The sequence below is a fragment of the Emys orbicularis genome, chromosome 3 (assembly GCF_028017835.1).
Source record: "Emys orbicularis isolate rEmyOrb1 chromosome 3, rEmyOrb1.hap1, whole genome shotgun sequence".
NCBI lineage: Eukaryota > Metazoa > Chordata > Testudines > Emydidae > Emys > Emys orbicularis.
Window position 1 is genome coordinate 30,319,664 of NC_088685.1, and position 14,643 is coordinate 30,334,306.

Below are 14,643 nucleotides of genomic sequence, written 5' to 3' on the forward strand. Positions count from 1 at the left end.
TTAAAAATGGGCTGTAAGTCCAGGCCCTGGACCCACTCTTTGGTTGGAAGTTAAAGCCTTCAACAGGCTAGCAAAATGAGCTCAGTCCCTGCACTCGCAACAAATTTAAGTCTCTTTTTCCTTCTAGAAGAAACATAGTTGAAACAAAACAAACCATACAAGTCACAGTGGAGCTCCCCTCCCTCTGTATGTCAATTTGTCAGTCCATCCACACAGAGCAGCCCTACCTGTCGACTTGCACTTGCTTTTGTACATTGTGAGAAAACTATAAAGAATCAGGAGTTTCCTAATCCTGTACGTTAACTCTCTCCTCCCCACATAAAATATCAGCCTGGTTTTCTGACTAAGTCACTCTCCGACCTCTCTCTGGAGTTAGAGCATGCTCCCTGTCCCAGCCTTGTAGTAAATTAGAGCCTTATCAATGGTGGTACCCAAAATTAGGGACCAGTTGTGTATTGAGGTCACAGGGAACAGATATAAGATGACATTATTTCTGAATAATACCTGCCTAATCTTAATGAAACAACAGTTGCAAATCCCCCAACAAAGTCAGTTGTTTAGGAGAGTGCTGTTTTGCCTTTGGATATTGAATTAACATCTACGGCTCTGAAGCCATAACTTAGCAGGAAACACACACGCTGTTTCTCTCCTCCCAGATCTGCAAGCCAACTCGTCTCTAATGCAATTAAATACTTTGGGATCTTTTCCCCATCACTATGATATTTGCCATCAACCTGGTGGCAGTCCAGTGGAACAGGTATCCTAATAAAAGTCAATATTTTATTGTGGGCATTATCCCTTATATAAAAAGGAAAAATGAATAATATTCTTCATCAGTTGCCAGTCACTGCTGTAGCACAGCCGTATGTCACAGTGTTTTGGGCTATTGTGTACTATTCTATCACCGATGCTATCTGCAGTTCTTACTAGTTCTGCTGCCATTTTTGGGACAAGAAAAAAAAATTAGACCATGTGTGCATTAGCTGCCTCTATCATGAGAAGAGGATCTGAATCTGTCCATAGGCAAACAGATGCAATACTTGTCCACTGCACTTGAAACTGGCTCCATTGTATTGAAATTGAAGGTGGCAATCTATCTTCGGTAATCTGAGGAGCTCTACATCTTGTTTATGTGAAATATTTCACACAACCCACTGTTAGTTTACCTACAGATATCATAACTGCATGGCTCGTCATATGTTATTCCCTTAATATTTTAGAGTCTAATGGCAAAACACAATCTAGCATTGCATTAGGTAATAAAATACTTTGTGATAGAATTGCATGAAAGGTCTCTGGATTTTATGTCTTCTAGTAGCGCAGTTGTTTTATAGTATTATTAATAAAACCTTTTCCTGAGTGAATCAAATTTCAAATAAAGCTTTGTCTCTTTCAGGATATACTGCATGAGACAGTGATATAGGAAAGAGTCAGGTCAAAATAACAGGTACTAGTAATTAATGTCTAACAAACATATTTTTGCTTTCATTATCATTTTATAATTACCGATGTGCAACATTAATTTTCATTTTATATACTCAGTCAAAAGCAGACTATTTTTCAGTCTGAAAATAAACCAGAAGTATAAATCAGTAAAACAAGATTGAGAATAAATTTGTAAAAAATCTAAATAGACTGTTCTGAACAATACAGATGCATAAATATCAGAAATTTTTCAGATATTAGGATGATGAGATCCATATAAGTTTCTAGATAGGTTCAATGTAGTCAGCAGCAACCCTGGTTTTATTTAATTATTTTTTAAAACTTTAATTCACAAATCAAATCATCACTAAATCTAAAATGCTGTGGTAGATACATAATTAGTACTTTCTAGTAATTTGAATAAGTTTGCATATCTTATTCACCTGAACAAAGTTTGAGAAGGTTATTTAGTACCTTAATCTGGAAGATTCTAATTCATTATCACAAAACACAAACAAAATGAGCTTTTACAGCTCAGACTCTGGCTTTGGGCTGCATTCACTACCTCCCCTCCAACATTGTGACAGGATATGCAAACTTACGTTCCCTAGGGCCTAGGTCCCAGTCTAGGAAGAGATACGCACAATTCACAAAGATGTAAATGTGAGAAGAAGACTGACATCCATTCCTGAGGGCACGTATTGTCTACTCTTCTCCCCAACCTGCTGGTAATCCACCAAAATGTGAGTTCTGCTGTCTAACATCTTCTGTAGAGCCCCCACCGGATCATGGAGCACTCTGCTAAGGAGTAATGAAAGCTTCACTGGGATCCCACGGAGGGAGGGGGGAGGTAGAGAGCTGTAGGGGGTGGGAATGAAGCTGGTCAGAAAATGTCCCACGAGAATTTCCAACATTTAGAAATTCATTTTGATAGTGCTGAAATATTTGACGTAAAAATAAGTCAAAATTAAATACCCCATTTCCATTTCCAATCATGCTGAAATTTTTCCATTGAAAATTGTGTCAAAAATCAACACGTTCCCACAATACAGTTTGAGAAAACAGATTTTTCCAACAGAAAACGGTTCTGTCCCAATTTTTTTGACCTGCTCTAGATGGGAAGAGTGCTGAGACACAGGCCAGCTGGTGTTTTTGGCTACCAGCTGTTCTTGAGGACTGATCCCTTTTGCTCATTCCATGTGAGGGAACAAAGGAAAAACTATACAATGATCTGAGATTGCTCATTTAGTTTTCCCTCCCTATTGGTTGCTCCCACAGATTTTTTTTAACAGGGAGAGGCCATGGGAGAGGCTGTCTAAAATAACTACTCTGTTTACTCAGTTTGTTTATTCAGGCTGTTTCCACAGTCTTGACAGATGATAAAAGAAAGGGGAAAAAAAGAATATGTAATGGAAACAACCATGGGACAAGAAAACATGGACAAAGCATACAAACAGTGTTTCCTGTGCCACAAATTCACAACCCTTTAATTATTAGATTACCCAAAGTGCACAGCTTTATAGAAATAAGTCCTCTGGCACAGGAAGAATAAAGCCACTTAGAAGTCCTGTATCATTATCCAATTTACCGCCACAGTCAAGTCTGTCAAAACACAGCTAGGATCCTTAGAGTACATGTTTGTGCTAATGCAGGTTCTCTGACAATTTTTTAGCAGTTTCTTGAATTGCTTTGGGTGAGCCTATATGATTTCAAATCTCTGCTGGGCCGGCAGATCTGTGCAGTAACAGACACAACAGCATGCTGAACCAAACATGCACAGAAGTTGAACCCTCAAGGTCCAAAATGCTGAGCTGAATCCCACCGGGGTGTTACTTCAGGGAATTGTCCCTCCTGACAGCAGGACTGAATTTGATCCTTTTGTGTTTTGCAGGCATTTCCCACTGAGAGTGTTCAAACTCTGACTAGAAAGTTTTCCAAACATACAGAATATTAGGTGTCACCTGGTGGTGCTGTCAGGCTTAGGGTATGTCTACACTACGAGAGTAGTTCGATTTTACTTAAATCGAATATGTGGAATCGATATTACAAAGTCGAACGTGTGTGTCCACACTAAGGACAGTAATTCGACTTTGTGAGTCCACACTAACGGGGCAAGCGTCGACATTGGAAGTGGTGCACTGTGGGCAGCTATCCCACAGTTCCCGCTGCCCATTGGAATTCTGGGTCGAGCCCCCAATGCCTTCTGGGGAAAAAAATGTGTCGAGTGTCGTCATCCAACCGTCACTCCCACCCTCCCTCCCTGAAAGCGCCGGCGGGAAATCAGTTCATGCACTTTTCTGGTCAGTGACAGCGCGGACGCCACAGCACTGCGAGCATGGAGCCCGCTGCGACCATCACTGCAGTTATGGCCGTTGTCAACACCTCACACCTTATCATCCACCTTTCCCAGAGGCAGATGCTGAGAAATCGGGCGAGGAGGCTACGGCAGCGCTGTGAGGACCTGAAGTCTGAGAGTGGCACAGACCTGTCACAAAGCACGGGACCCCGCGCCGAGGACATCATGGTGGCAATGGGTCATGTTGATGTTGTGGAACGGCGATTCTGGGCCCGGGAAACAAGCACGGACTGGTGGGACCGCATAGTGCTGCAGGTCTGGGATGAATCACAGTGGCTGCGAAACTTTCACATGCGGAAGGGGACTTTCCTGGAACTTTGTGAGTTGCTGTCCCCTGCCCTGAAGCGCAATGACACCCGGATGCGAGCAGCCCTGACTGTCCAGAAGCGAGTGGCCATAGCCCTCTGGAAGCTTGCAACGCCGGACAGCTACCGGTCAGTCGCGAACCACTTTGGCGTGGGCAAATCTACCGTGGGGGTTGTTGTCATGCAAGTAGCCAACGCAATCGTTGAGCTACTGCTCTCAAAGGTAGTGACCCTGGGAAACATGCAGGTCATCATAGATGGCTTCGCCGCGATGGGGTTCCCAAACTGCGGTGGGGCTATAGATGGAACTCACATCCCTATCCTGGGACCGGACCACCAGGCCAGCCAGTACATTAACCGAAAGGGCTACTTTTCAATGGTGCTGCAAGCACTGGTGGACCATAGGGGACGTTTTACAAACAGCAACGTCGGATGGCTGGGCAAGGTTCATGACGCTCGTGTTTTCAGGAACTCTGGTCTGTTTAGACGGCTGCAGGAAGGTATTTACTTCCCGGACCACAAAATAACTCTTGGGGATGTGGAGATGCCTATAGTCATCCTCGGGGATCCAGCCTACCCGCTAATGCCCTGGCTCATGAAGCCCTATACTGGCGCCCTGGACACTGAAAAAGAACTCTTCAACTACCGGCTGAGCAAGTGCAGAATGGTGGTGGAGTGTGCTTTTGGACGTCTCTAGGGGAGATGGAGAACCTTACTGACTCGCTGTGATCTCAGCGAAACCAATATCCCCATTGTTATTGCAGCTTGCTGTGTGCTCCACAATCTGTGTGAGAGCAAGGGGGAGACCTTTATGGCGGGGTGGGAGGTTGAGGCAAATAGCCTGGCCGCTGATTACACCCAGCCAGACAGCCGGGCGATTAGAAGAGCCCAGCGGGACGCGCTGTGCATCCGGGAGGCTTTGAAAGCTAGGTTCCTGAGTGAGCAGGGTAACCTGTGACTATTAAGTTTGTTTACAGAGAAGCTGAACCTGCCCCCGTTTCTTTACCCAGTAAATGTTCACTATCCTCTCCAGTTACATACCCCGTTCACCCCGTTCACCCCCTTCCAACACACGTTTAAAAATAAAATCACTTGAATTTTGTTAATGAACACCGTTTTCTTTATTACTCTTTTCTCGGTAAAGTGTTGAACCTGGGACGCAGACTGTGGTGGGGAGCGGGTGTAGTGTAGTGATGCAAAGGACGCTTCTAAACTCCAGGAATGACAGGCTCCGCACTGGTGGACTGGTTGTTTCAACGGACCCTGCCACCCCTCCTGTTCGGGACTCTGTGTGTGGGGGCTATGTGACTTTGTGGCAGGGGGAGGACGGTTACAGATCCCCTGCTGCGTGGCTCTGTGATCCAGGATAAGGACCGCAGCATAAGATCTCTAACCGCCCTCCCCCGCCACAAAGTCACATAGCCGCCCCCCCCCCCCCACACACACACACACATAACATGAAAACCACCTCCCAGACTGACCAGGGTAACTAGTGACTGCAATGTGTGTGTGCCCTGCTGCTGAACCTGCCCCCGCCTCTGTACCCTGGTAAAGGTAATTGTCCTGTCCAATTACCAACCCCCTTCCCCCCCTTCAGACAGACTCTCCTCTAAAAGAACATGATGGAAACAGTAATTAACAGAAACGTCTTTTTTATTAGCAACTACACATGAAACTGGGGGATGAAACTTGGACGGGGGCTTGGGTGAGCTGGGAAGGAAAGGACTTATCAAATTTGGGGGAATGAGAGCCTTCTGGTACTTGAGCAGTCTGCAGGGGTGGAGTGAGAGTTTTCACGAACTCTGCCGCCCCTCCTTCTTGGGACTTTGGGTGAGGGGGGTATGGGACTTGGTGGCGGGGGAGGGCGGTGCAAATCAGAGAAGCGGGGCAGGACACTGGAATTTGTGTAGCAGGCCGACATGGTAAGCCGTAGACTTGTGGCTGCTTAAAACTTTAATAATAGCACTGGCCTCCTTTCACGTTCAAAGCAATGCCAGTCCCTGCTGCCAGCAATCCGGCAAGCATGAACTCTGCCCCTGTCCCACCCCCTCGCGGCTGTCCCAGGGAAAGATCCCTGTATGCTGCCCCTCTCCCGCCTCCACCGCGTGGCTGTAAACCGCCGGTTACAGTTCTGTAAAGGAACAGGTAAGCAGTCCCAATACTAACATTCCCCTACCTAATTCAAAGCAGGTCCCCATGAGCGACATCACTCTGATGAGGATTTCAGAGACGGAAAAAGAAAGGATGCTTCGGGAAAGCCTGCAAAGACCAGGGCTGTATGCCGCCATGCTCTGCAAGGCAATGATACCCGAGTACTTGCTTGTCTCCTGGCGCGGAAACGTTTCCTACTACGGAGGACCCAATAAGGCCGCTCTCCCCAGGAACCTGATGCAAAGGCTTTCCAATTACCTCCAGGAGAGCTTCGTGGAGATGTCCCTGGAGGATTCCAGCTCTATCCCCGGACATATAGACCAGATTTTACTGTAGCTGCACTGGCAGGGACTAAACAGTAGAGCGGCTAGGGCAGAACAATCATGCTAAACTGGACATTGTTAGATTTTCAGTAGTTGCAGTGCCAAGGACTGAAACGTTAAGCGCCTAGGGCAAAGTAATCATGCAAAACCCATTGTTAATATTGTTAATATTCCTGTTCTGTTAAAAATAAATGTTTACATGTTTAAAACACTTACTGACTGATCCTTCCCCTGATTCTGTGTCCGGGTTAAGGCCTATTTCACACACTCCCACATCAACATTTTCTTGCTGCTTTTCTAAATCTACTTGTGCTGAATAAGTGAGTGAAAGAACGTGGAAAGGGGAGTTTCTTTCCTTGGAATTCCCATATATAATTTGGATCAGACTTGTTTAGGATAGTTTGCCATGCTATCTCTGGAAGTGGCTGATACTGGAGTTACTCCCGTCCCCTTTCTCTTCATGATAAAAAATTACCATTGTTGCCTTCGGTATGCACTCTCCTTATTACTGATGATTATTGCTATTTCACTAATGCTTAAGGACCAGAGTTGGGGTTCAGAGCCCCATTGTATGAACATATAATACAAAGACAGTCCTTGCTCTTTGCTTTCTACACTGTAGGTCGTGGCACTTTAATCACTTACATGTCTACTGGCAGAACTAATTCAGTCTCTTTTAATCTGTTTTTTAGAAGTGTTGTGTATCACAATTCCAGTGGAATTCAAGGGTAGCTGCAACCATTCAGCAACTCTGAAAAATCAGGCCCGAGGTTGTGGTTGGTAGTTGTGCAAATACAGCTATATTTGGTAAGGGAAACAAATGCAAACTCCAAAGTGAAGAATCCTGCTTTTAATATGACCCTTACTACTAAGTTTCTCATGGTAAATTAAATTGAACCTCCCACTGAGCATTACATCTCTTCTATTAATAAATCAATCAATTATCACACTTCAGCAATTTACCATTAACATTCGTTCTGCATCACTTAAAATGTTTAACAGTCATAATTGAAAGCAAAGAATAGAAACAAATGAAAGCTGTTACTTAATTCCCCAAATAGTGTTTTTAATTAATTTTCCACAAAATAAAAGCTTCCAAATTAAAAAAAGTAACATACATTTGAAGGAAGATTCTTGGTCGTCTGCCTAACTAATAGCATTTTCACCAATTATCGCCATGTAGCTTCAATTTGTTAAACACGGAATATGTTTTTAATAATGCACCTTTTATCCTAGTTTAGACAATATAGTAGTCTCCCAACATCTGTCCCACAGCCACTGCATAATCTGCAGTCTGATATACCACTAGCACCATCCATCACCTGGTTGATATTCTTGAAGGTGACCATACATATTTTCTTAACACTATGGCTCTCCCCAAGATATCACAGCATGCTTTTCAAGAACAAAATTACAGGATAACAAATATAAGGGAAAACAGGCATGTTTCAAGAGCTTTTCTCTACATGAAAGAAGCACGGGTCTCAAATGAAATAAATGCCTGTAAAATCAATAGTATTGAAATTTTTTTATCTTAAACATTTTAACTGGCACCTTATAAGGCTTTAGTGAAGGAAGGGAATGCTGTACTTTAATATGATCTAAATTCTTCATTGTTGGCTTCATCCTGTTACTCCTTATAATACTGCCATGTACCTCCTTGACAATTCCTCTCCCTTCTTTTCTGTTAAAGACAAGTCAGTGCAGGACTATGTAATGTGTGATTAGACCAAGGTCATATTAAGCTGTCATTTTCTTAAGCATTTTACTGAACAGAATTTAGAATTTGTGACATTATTTAAAACAAAACAAGAAAGAATGATGGAATCCTGCATTGAGTGGTAGCAGATATACAGGGCCTTCTAGATTGATTTCACCTCCACTGGGAAACCAGTGACTTGGACTCTGCATATATTCTAAATGTAATTTGCTTTATTTGCTCATGCACCCAGCAGTCCTGGAAGAGAGTGTCATATTACGCCCCATATTCTTCATAAAAATATTGTTATAATATGAATTACTTGTTTTATGCAAGATGGGTCATGTGAGGTATCATTGGAAAGGTTATGGTTTACTGAATGTGATTATCTAATTTGTATGCATGTGTCATTTATGTAGCTGAAGTAAGAAATATTGACTATGTAATAATTACACCGTGTTTTCACCTGGGGAACACCCACCAGACAGTATGCAAACAGCCTGGATGGTCCATTAGGAAGGACAATAGGACTTTGAAGATACTAATCTCCCTCCTTCCTGATAAATTTCCTGGGATGCTACTTTGACACTTCTGGGTCATGTGATCATGTCACCTGGTACAGGATGCCATCTTAAAATGCTGGTATTTTACCATGGGATGGGAAACAAAGGATTCCCACCAGATGCAAATCCTATTTAAGACTGGAGAGTGAGTTAATCTTGGCTCTTCTCCACTGCCTTCCATCCAAGAAGGAAGACTGCTGAAAACAGCCGAAGAAACAAAGGAACTAAGCTGGAGGAGGCAGGGACTGAGCCCAGGCGAGAAAGGTGAGCCTGTAAAAGGAATCCCTGGACATTTAAGCTGCAAGTGGTGCATTTACCTTCAAGAAACTCTGCAACGTGCTTGAAACTACATTTAGGGTGAAAAATTATTATGTGTAGCCAGTATACCTTAGTGTATTAAACTTAGTTTGCATGTTTTGCTTTATTTGCTCAGGAATCTGCTTTGATCTGTTTGCTATCCCTTATACTTACTTAAAATTTACCTTTTGTAGTTAATAAACTTGTTTTTTGTTTATTCCAAAACCAAATTTGTGCAATTCACGATGGGGGGAGGGAGGGGCAAAAAGCTGTGCATATCTTCCTCCATATCGAGGGAGGGGGCAAATTTCATGAGCTTAGGCTATATAGAGCTCTATACAGCACAAAACAATATAATTTTGGGTTTATTCTTCAGAGGGGGTGTGCACCAAAGTACTGGGCAATTCTCCGAGCTGAGTCCTCTCACACAGAGCTGATTGCAGACTCTGTGTGATTCTATAGCTGGATGTGACCCTACCTGTGTGTGTGCTGGAAGGGAGCTTGAGAGCCTGTCACTGCAGCACAGAGTAAGGAGAATCCAGGCTGGGGGGACAGGCGTCTTCAGTGGGACCCCAGCACATCAGGTGGCACAGAGAGGCAATCACAAACAGCATATATGCTATCCCTTCATTCAGGAATCTCAGCCCAACTCCAGTTCCCAGAAAGCAACTCTGCCTCACAAATTGACTGTAGTTAGAGAGATTAAGGCAGAGGACAAACTCTTATCTAGCTTGCCAAGCTTCTCTCTCAAAGGACCTTGTATAACCAAAAATAACAGTTCATGGCATGTTTTCCCAAGACTGAATCTTTGCTTGAATGCTGAGAGAGGAAACTTTGAAGACTAAGGCCTGGTCTACACTAGGAGTTTATGTCGAATTTAGCACCGTTACATCGAATTAACTCTGTACCCGTCCACACCATGAAGCTATTTAGTTCGACATAGATGTCTCTTAAATTCGACTTCTGTACTCCTCCCCAACGAGGGGAGTAGCGCTAAATTCGACATGGCCATGTCGAATTAGGCTAGGTGTGGATGGAAATCGACGGTAATAGCTCCGGGAGCTATCCCACAGTGCACCACTCTGTTGACGCTCTGGACAGCAGTCCGAGCTCATATGCTCTGACCAGCCACACAGGAAAAGCCCCGGGAAAATTTGAATTCCTTTTCCTGTCTGGGCAGTTTGAATCTCATTTCCTGTTTGGACATCGTGGCGAGCTCAGCAGCACTGGCAACGATGCAGAGCTCTCCAGCAGAGAAGGCCATGCAATCTCAGAATAGAAAGAGGGCCCCAGCATGGACTGATCGGGAAGTCTTGGATCTGATCGCTGTGTGGGGCGATGAGTCCGTGCTTTCCGAGCTGCGATCGAAAAGACGGAATGCAAAGATCTACGAGAAGATCTCTAAAGCCATGGCAGAGAGAGGATACAGCCGGGATGCAACGCAGTGCCGCGTGAAAACCAAGGAGCTGAGACAAGGCTACCAGAAGACCAAAGAGGCAAACGGACACTCTGGATCCCAGCCCCAGACATCCCGTTTCTACGAGGCACTGCATTCCATCCTAGGTGCGGCCGCCACCACTACCCCACCACTGACTGTGGACTCTGAGGATGGGATATTGTCGACGGCCGGTTCCTCGGAGACGTTAGCGGATGGGGAAGATGAGGAAGGAGATGAGGAGGACGAGGCAGTCGACAGCGCTTACAACGCTGATTTCCCCGACAGCCAGGATCTCTTCATCACCCTTACAGAGATCCCCTACCAACGTGAAATAGGGGATGGGCAGGGGGAATCTTTGGAATATTGTTGAGGGAATGGATCCTAAAAAGAAACACTTTCTAAAATTAATCAAAGGATCTTCATGAGTATGCCTCAAATGTTTGTCTTAATTAATCCTAGCATGGACTATATTATTTAGTGTATGGTAAGAAAGGAAGGATTTATTATCTAATAGCTTGCTATCTGCAATATAATTACCAAATCTCATTTGGGGTTATTAATGATTTATTTCAAATGGGCACAAAAGTGCTGAGGACCAGATCCTGTACGGGGAGATTTTGGCAAACCAGCAAAGTGCCTGAAACCACTATTGCTTATTGCTAAAAGCAGCCATATCAGCAGGCCATAAATTGGCCATGCAGCAGCCTCAGCTTAACCAAGGCAGGAGGGGAGGGGGTTTTGGGTGCCACAGAAAGGGCACCTTGACCCCATGTCCTTCCTGATAAGAATTGTATTGAAATTGCTGATACATGCATGTTAGAAGAACAGGAAGCTTGTCTATGTGCTCTCAGGAATGTGTCTGTCAGGGCCTCAAGGCATGCAAACTCTGAAAAAACCCACACCTCATTAATTGATGACCAAAAGGAAACCTCTTGCTTGACCTTTGAAACTGCTTGCTTAACAAGTTTTCTTTAAGTGGCATGTCATTGTATTATTAATGTATAAATTAGGGGGGAAAGTTTGAGCTAGTTGGACTCTTCATGAGGGTTTCTTCAGGGACTCTCCCTCTGGATGAATCTTGTGGTCCCCACCAGCAGATGGAAGATTTGGCCACCGGAAGTGTCATAAACAGATAGTTAAGGGTTAATGCCTCTTTTACCTGTAACGGGTTAAGAAGTTCACCTAGCCTAGCTGACACCTGACAAGAGGAACCACTGGGAGGACAAGATGGTTCAAAAGGAAGGAGGGAAGTTCCCTTTGTCTGGGTCAGTTTCACTTTTGACTGGAGTGGAAAAGCTCCAGAATTCAGCCTCTTATTATGTAGTGAGTGTTAGTGAAGGAAATAAATAGGTTTATGTTTATTTCTTTGTAACTTGTCTTGTGCAATTAGAGGAATAATCAAATTGGGTATTTGGGTATTTTTTGTGTAATTAAGTTTTTGCCCAGGGGAACATCCTCTGTGTATGGAATCTGTTGTCTGTGAGAGTAGCTGGTATGCTAATCTCTCCCAGAGGGTTTTGTTTTACCTTTCTTTTCTTTAATTAAAAGCCTTTTTTTAATAACCTGATTGATTTCTCCTTGTTTTAAGATCCAAGGGGTTTGGATCAGTGTTCACCAGGAAATTGGTGAAGAAGTCTCTCAAGGCTACCCAGGGAAGGGAAGTAGTGCTTGGGAGTGGTGGCAGCCAGACCAGATCTAAGCTGTTAATTGAGCTTAGAGCTTCTCATGCAGGTCCCCCATATCTGTACCCTAAAGTTCAGAGTGGGGAAGGAACCTTGACAGGAAGGCTGCTGCTGTGCCACTCGAGAGCCACACTCAGCTTCGGGGTGATATAGTAACTTGTTGCGGATGTGCGTAAGTGCTTGAGGCTAAGTAAAGTTTAGCTTTAAGTGAAAGCACTCTTGTGTTGCCCTGTTTGTGCCAGCCATCTATCGGTCGGACATCCATGTCTCCCTTGATTTATTTCCTGACACCACCTCACACAGAGTAAAAGTAACCAAGAGCTTCGGGTTGAAAGAACCCCAGGTAACAATCCCCAGTGGGTGTTCTTTGGCATAGATCCATTTAAATAAATGAATCCATGCCAATTTATATCAAATGTGGCTCTAGCCCTAGGATTCTAAAGTTCAGGATGGAAGTTGATAAGTGAAAAGCTCCTTTCATACTATTTTTAATTCCTTCAAAAACAAGTGGGGAAACATGAGCCTACCAAATGTAGCTTATCTTTGAAAATGTATTTCTTATACAGCTTCTGCAGATGCTAAAAAATAAAATTGGCACATTTAGAAAGCTTAAAGCCATATAATTAATAGTATATATGACATGGATTATGGATCAACTAACTAAAAATAAACCTATTTCCTTGAAATGAGTGAGTAAAAGGTGCAATAAAAAAGTATAATTTCCTTAAACAGAAAGAATTCTCATGTTTTCTATAGATCACAATAACAATGATTCATAGGCAAAGTAGATCGACACCCTTGATCTAATTCAAAAGAAAAATGCTAACTAAAAAATAAAACTTGACGTATAGAGAATGCCAAAGCAACAACAGCAACAACAAAAGTTCTATGCTGCCTCAGATGAGTTGATTGGGACTGCAGCTAAGGTAGCTCCAAATGTCAGCAATAGCAGTATCCTCTTCTCATCACACCAGTTACATCACTTGAACTGATACTGACAAATAGTTATACTCCTTAAGAAGACAAGATAGTCAAAAACTGCTCACGAATCAGGTTGTTTTATTGCTAGTATCTTCAATTCATAGCATTGTACACTTTGGAGTAAACCAGGCATTTTGAACTGAAAAGCCAACATTAATGTGTTTATTTTTTATTAAACATCTACCTCTTGATTTATGCATATGCACAATATGTATTAACTAAACACAAATGGGCCAGTGTTAACAATTAAAAGCCACCCTAAATCACCAAACTAGGTTCCTTTGTTCTCCCTATACACCTAATCACTCCTCCCTATTGCCCCACTGATCTCACTCATCAGGTAAAGATTATTAACATTTTATGGGCAGTCTCAGATTGGGCTGCTCTATAGTACCCCCTGCAGGGCCAAATGTGATGCTGCAGGCACTCCTTACCTTAGTGCACAGTTTGTGGCCACCAGCTTGTAATCAATGAACTGAGGATATCAAAACTCAGAATTTGGCTGTCTGTTCCTTTAAGAAATAAACAAAAAACAAAAACAAGCATTTAGTTGCATCATTTGAGGGGAAGGCCCTGACCTGATCCTGGGCTAGTACTGAGAAACTTCTCCTCTCTGCCCGTCTCACCCAGCATTGCCCCTGAGGAGAAGCAAGCAAGCTTTCTTAACTGGCCTGCTGGATCCTGACTGGACAGTGTCTCCTCCCTCCTAAGCCTCTAGAGAGCTGTCTTGTTGGTCCTTGTGATGGGATTCAACTCACCACTCTGGCGCTTCCTGCTGGCTCTCCTTGGAATTAGCTTAGTTCATCAGTGCGCCCTCGTCTGGTGACATCTCGCCACTGTCACTTCTGCTGCAAGACCCGTGTCACCCTCGGGACTGTGGCGTCCTCTTCAGGACACAGCCCTCCGGCTGTGTCACAGTCTGTTCTCCCCCCTTTGGGGGGAACCACAGTCCACTGTCCAGCCACTTCCTCTGAGACAAATGGGGGTGGGGGGATGACCCAAGCCCGCCCACTACTCCAGGTCCTGGCCCAGGGACCCTGTAGATGGCAGCCACGTGCTGCATCCCCTCCAACCCAACAGTCTACTTCCCTGGGCCACTTCCCCACAGCCCCAGCACCTTCTCCACCCTTGTCTCAGAGCCCCAGCCTGTCAGCAGCCAGCCAGAAGCTCACTCTTGCTCCCCTGATCCTGCCCACCACTGCCCTCTGCCTGCAAGGCAGCCAGTCCTCCTCCCACCCCGAGCTCCAGGGAGTGACTGACCTGCTCTGCCCTGCTGCTCTTCTTATATGGGCCTGCCTGGCCCTGATTGGCAGCTCCTTGTAGCCCTCTCTAATTGGCTGTTTCCTGCACGGGCTCCTTAGGGTCCTCTCCAATTGGCTACTTGCTGCGCAGCCTCCCTAGGGTTCTATTAACCCTTTATGGG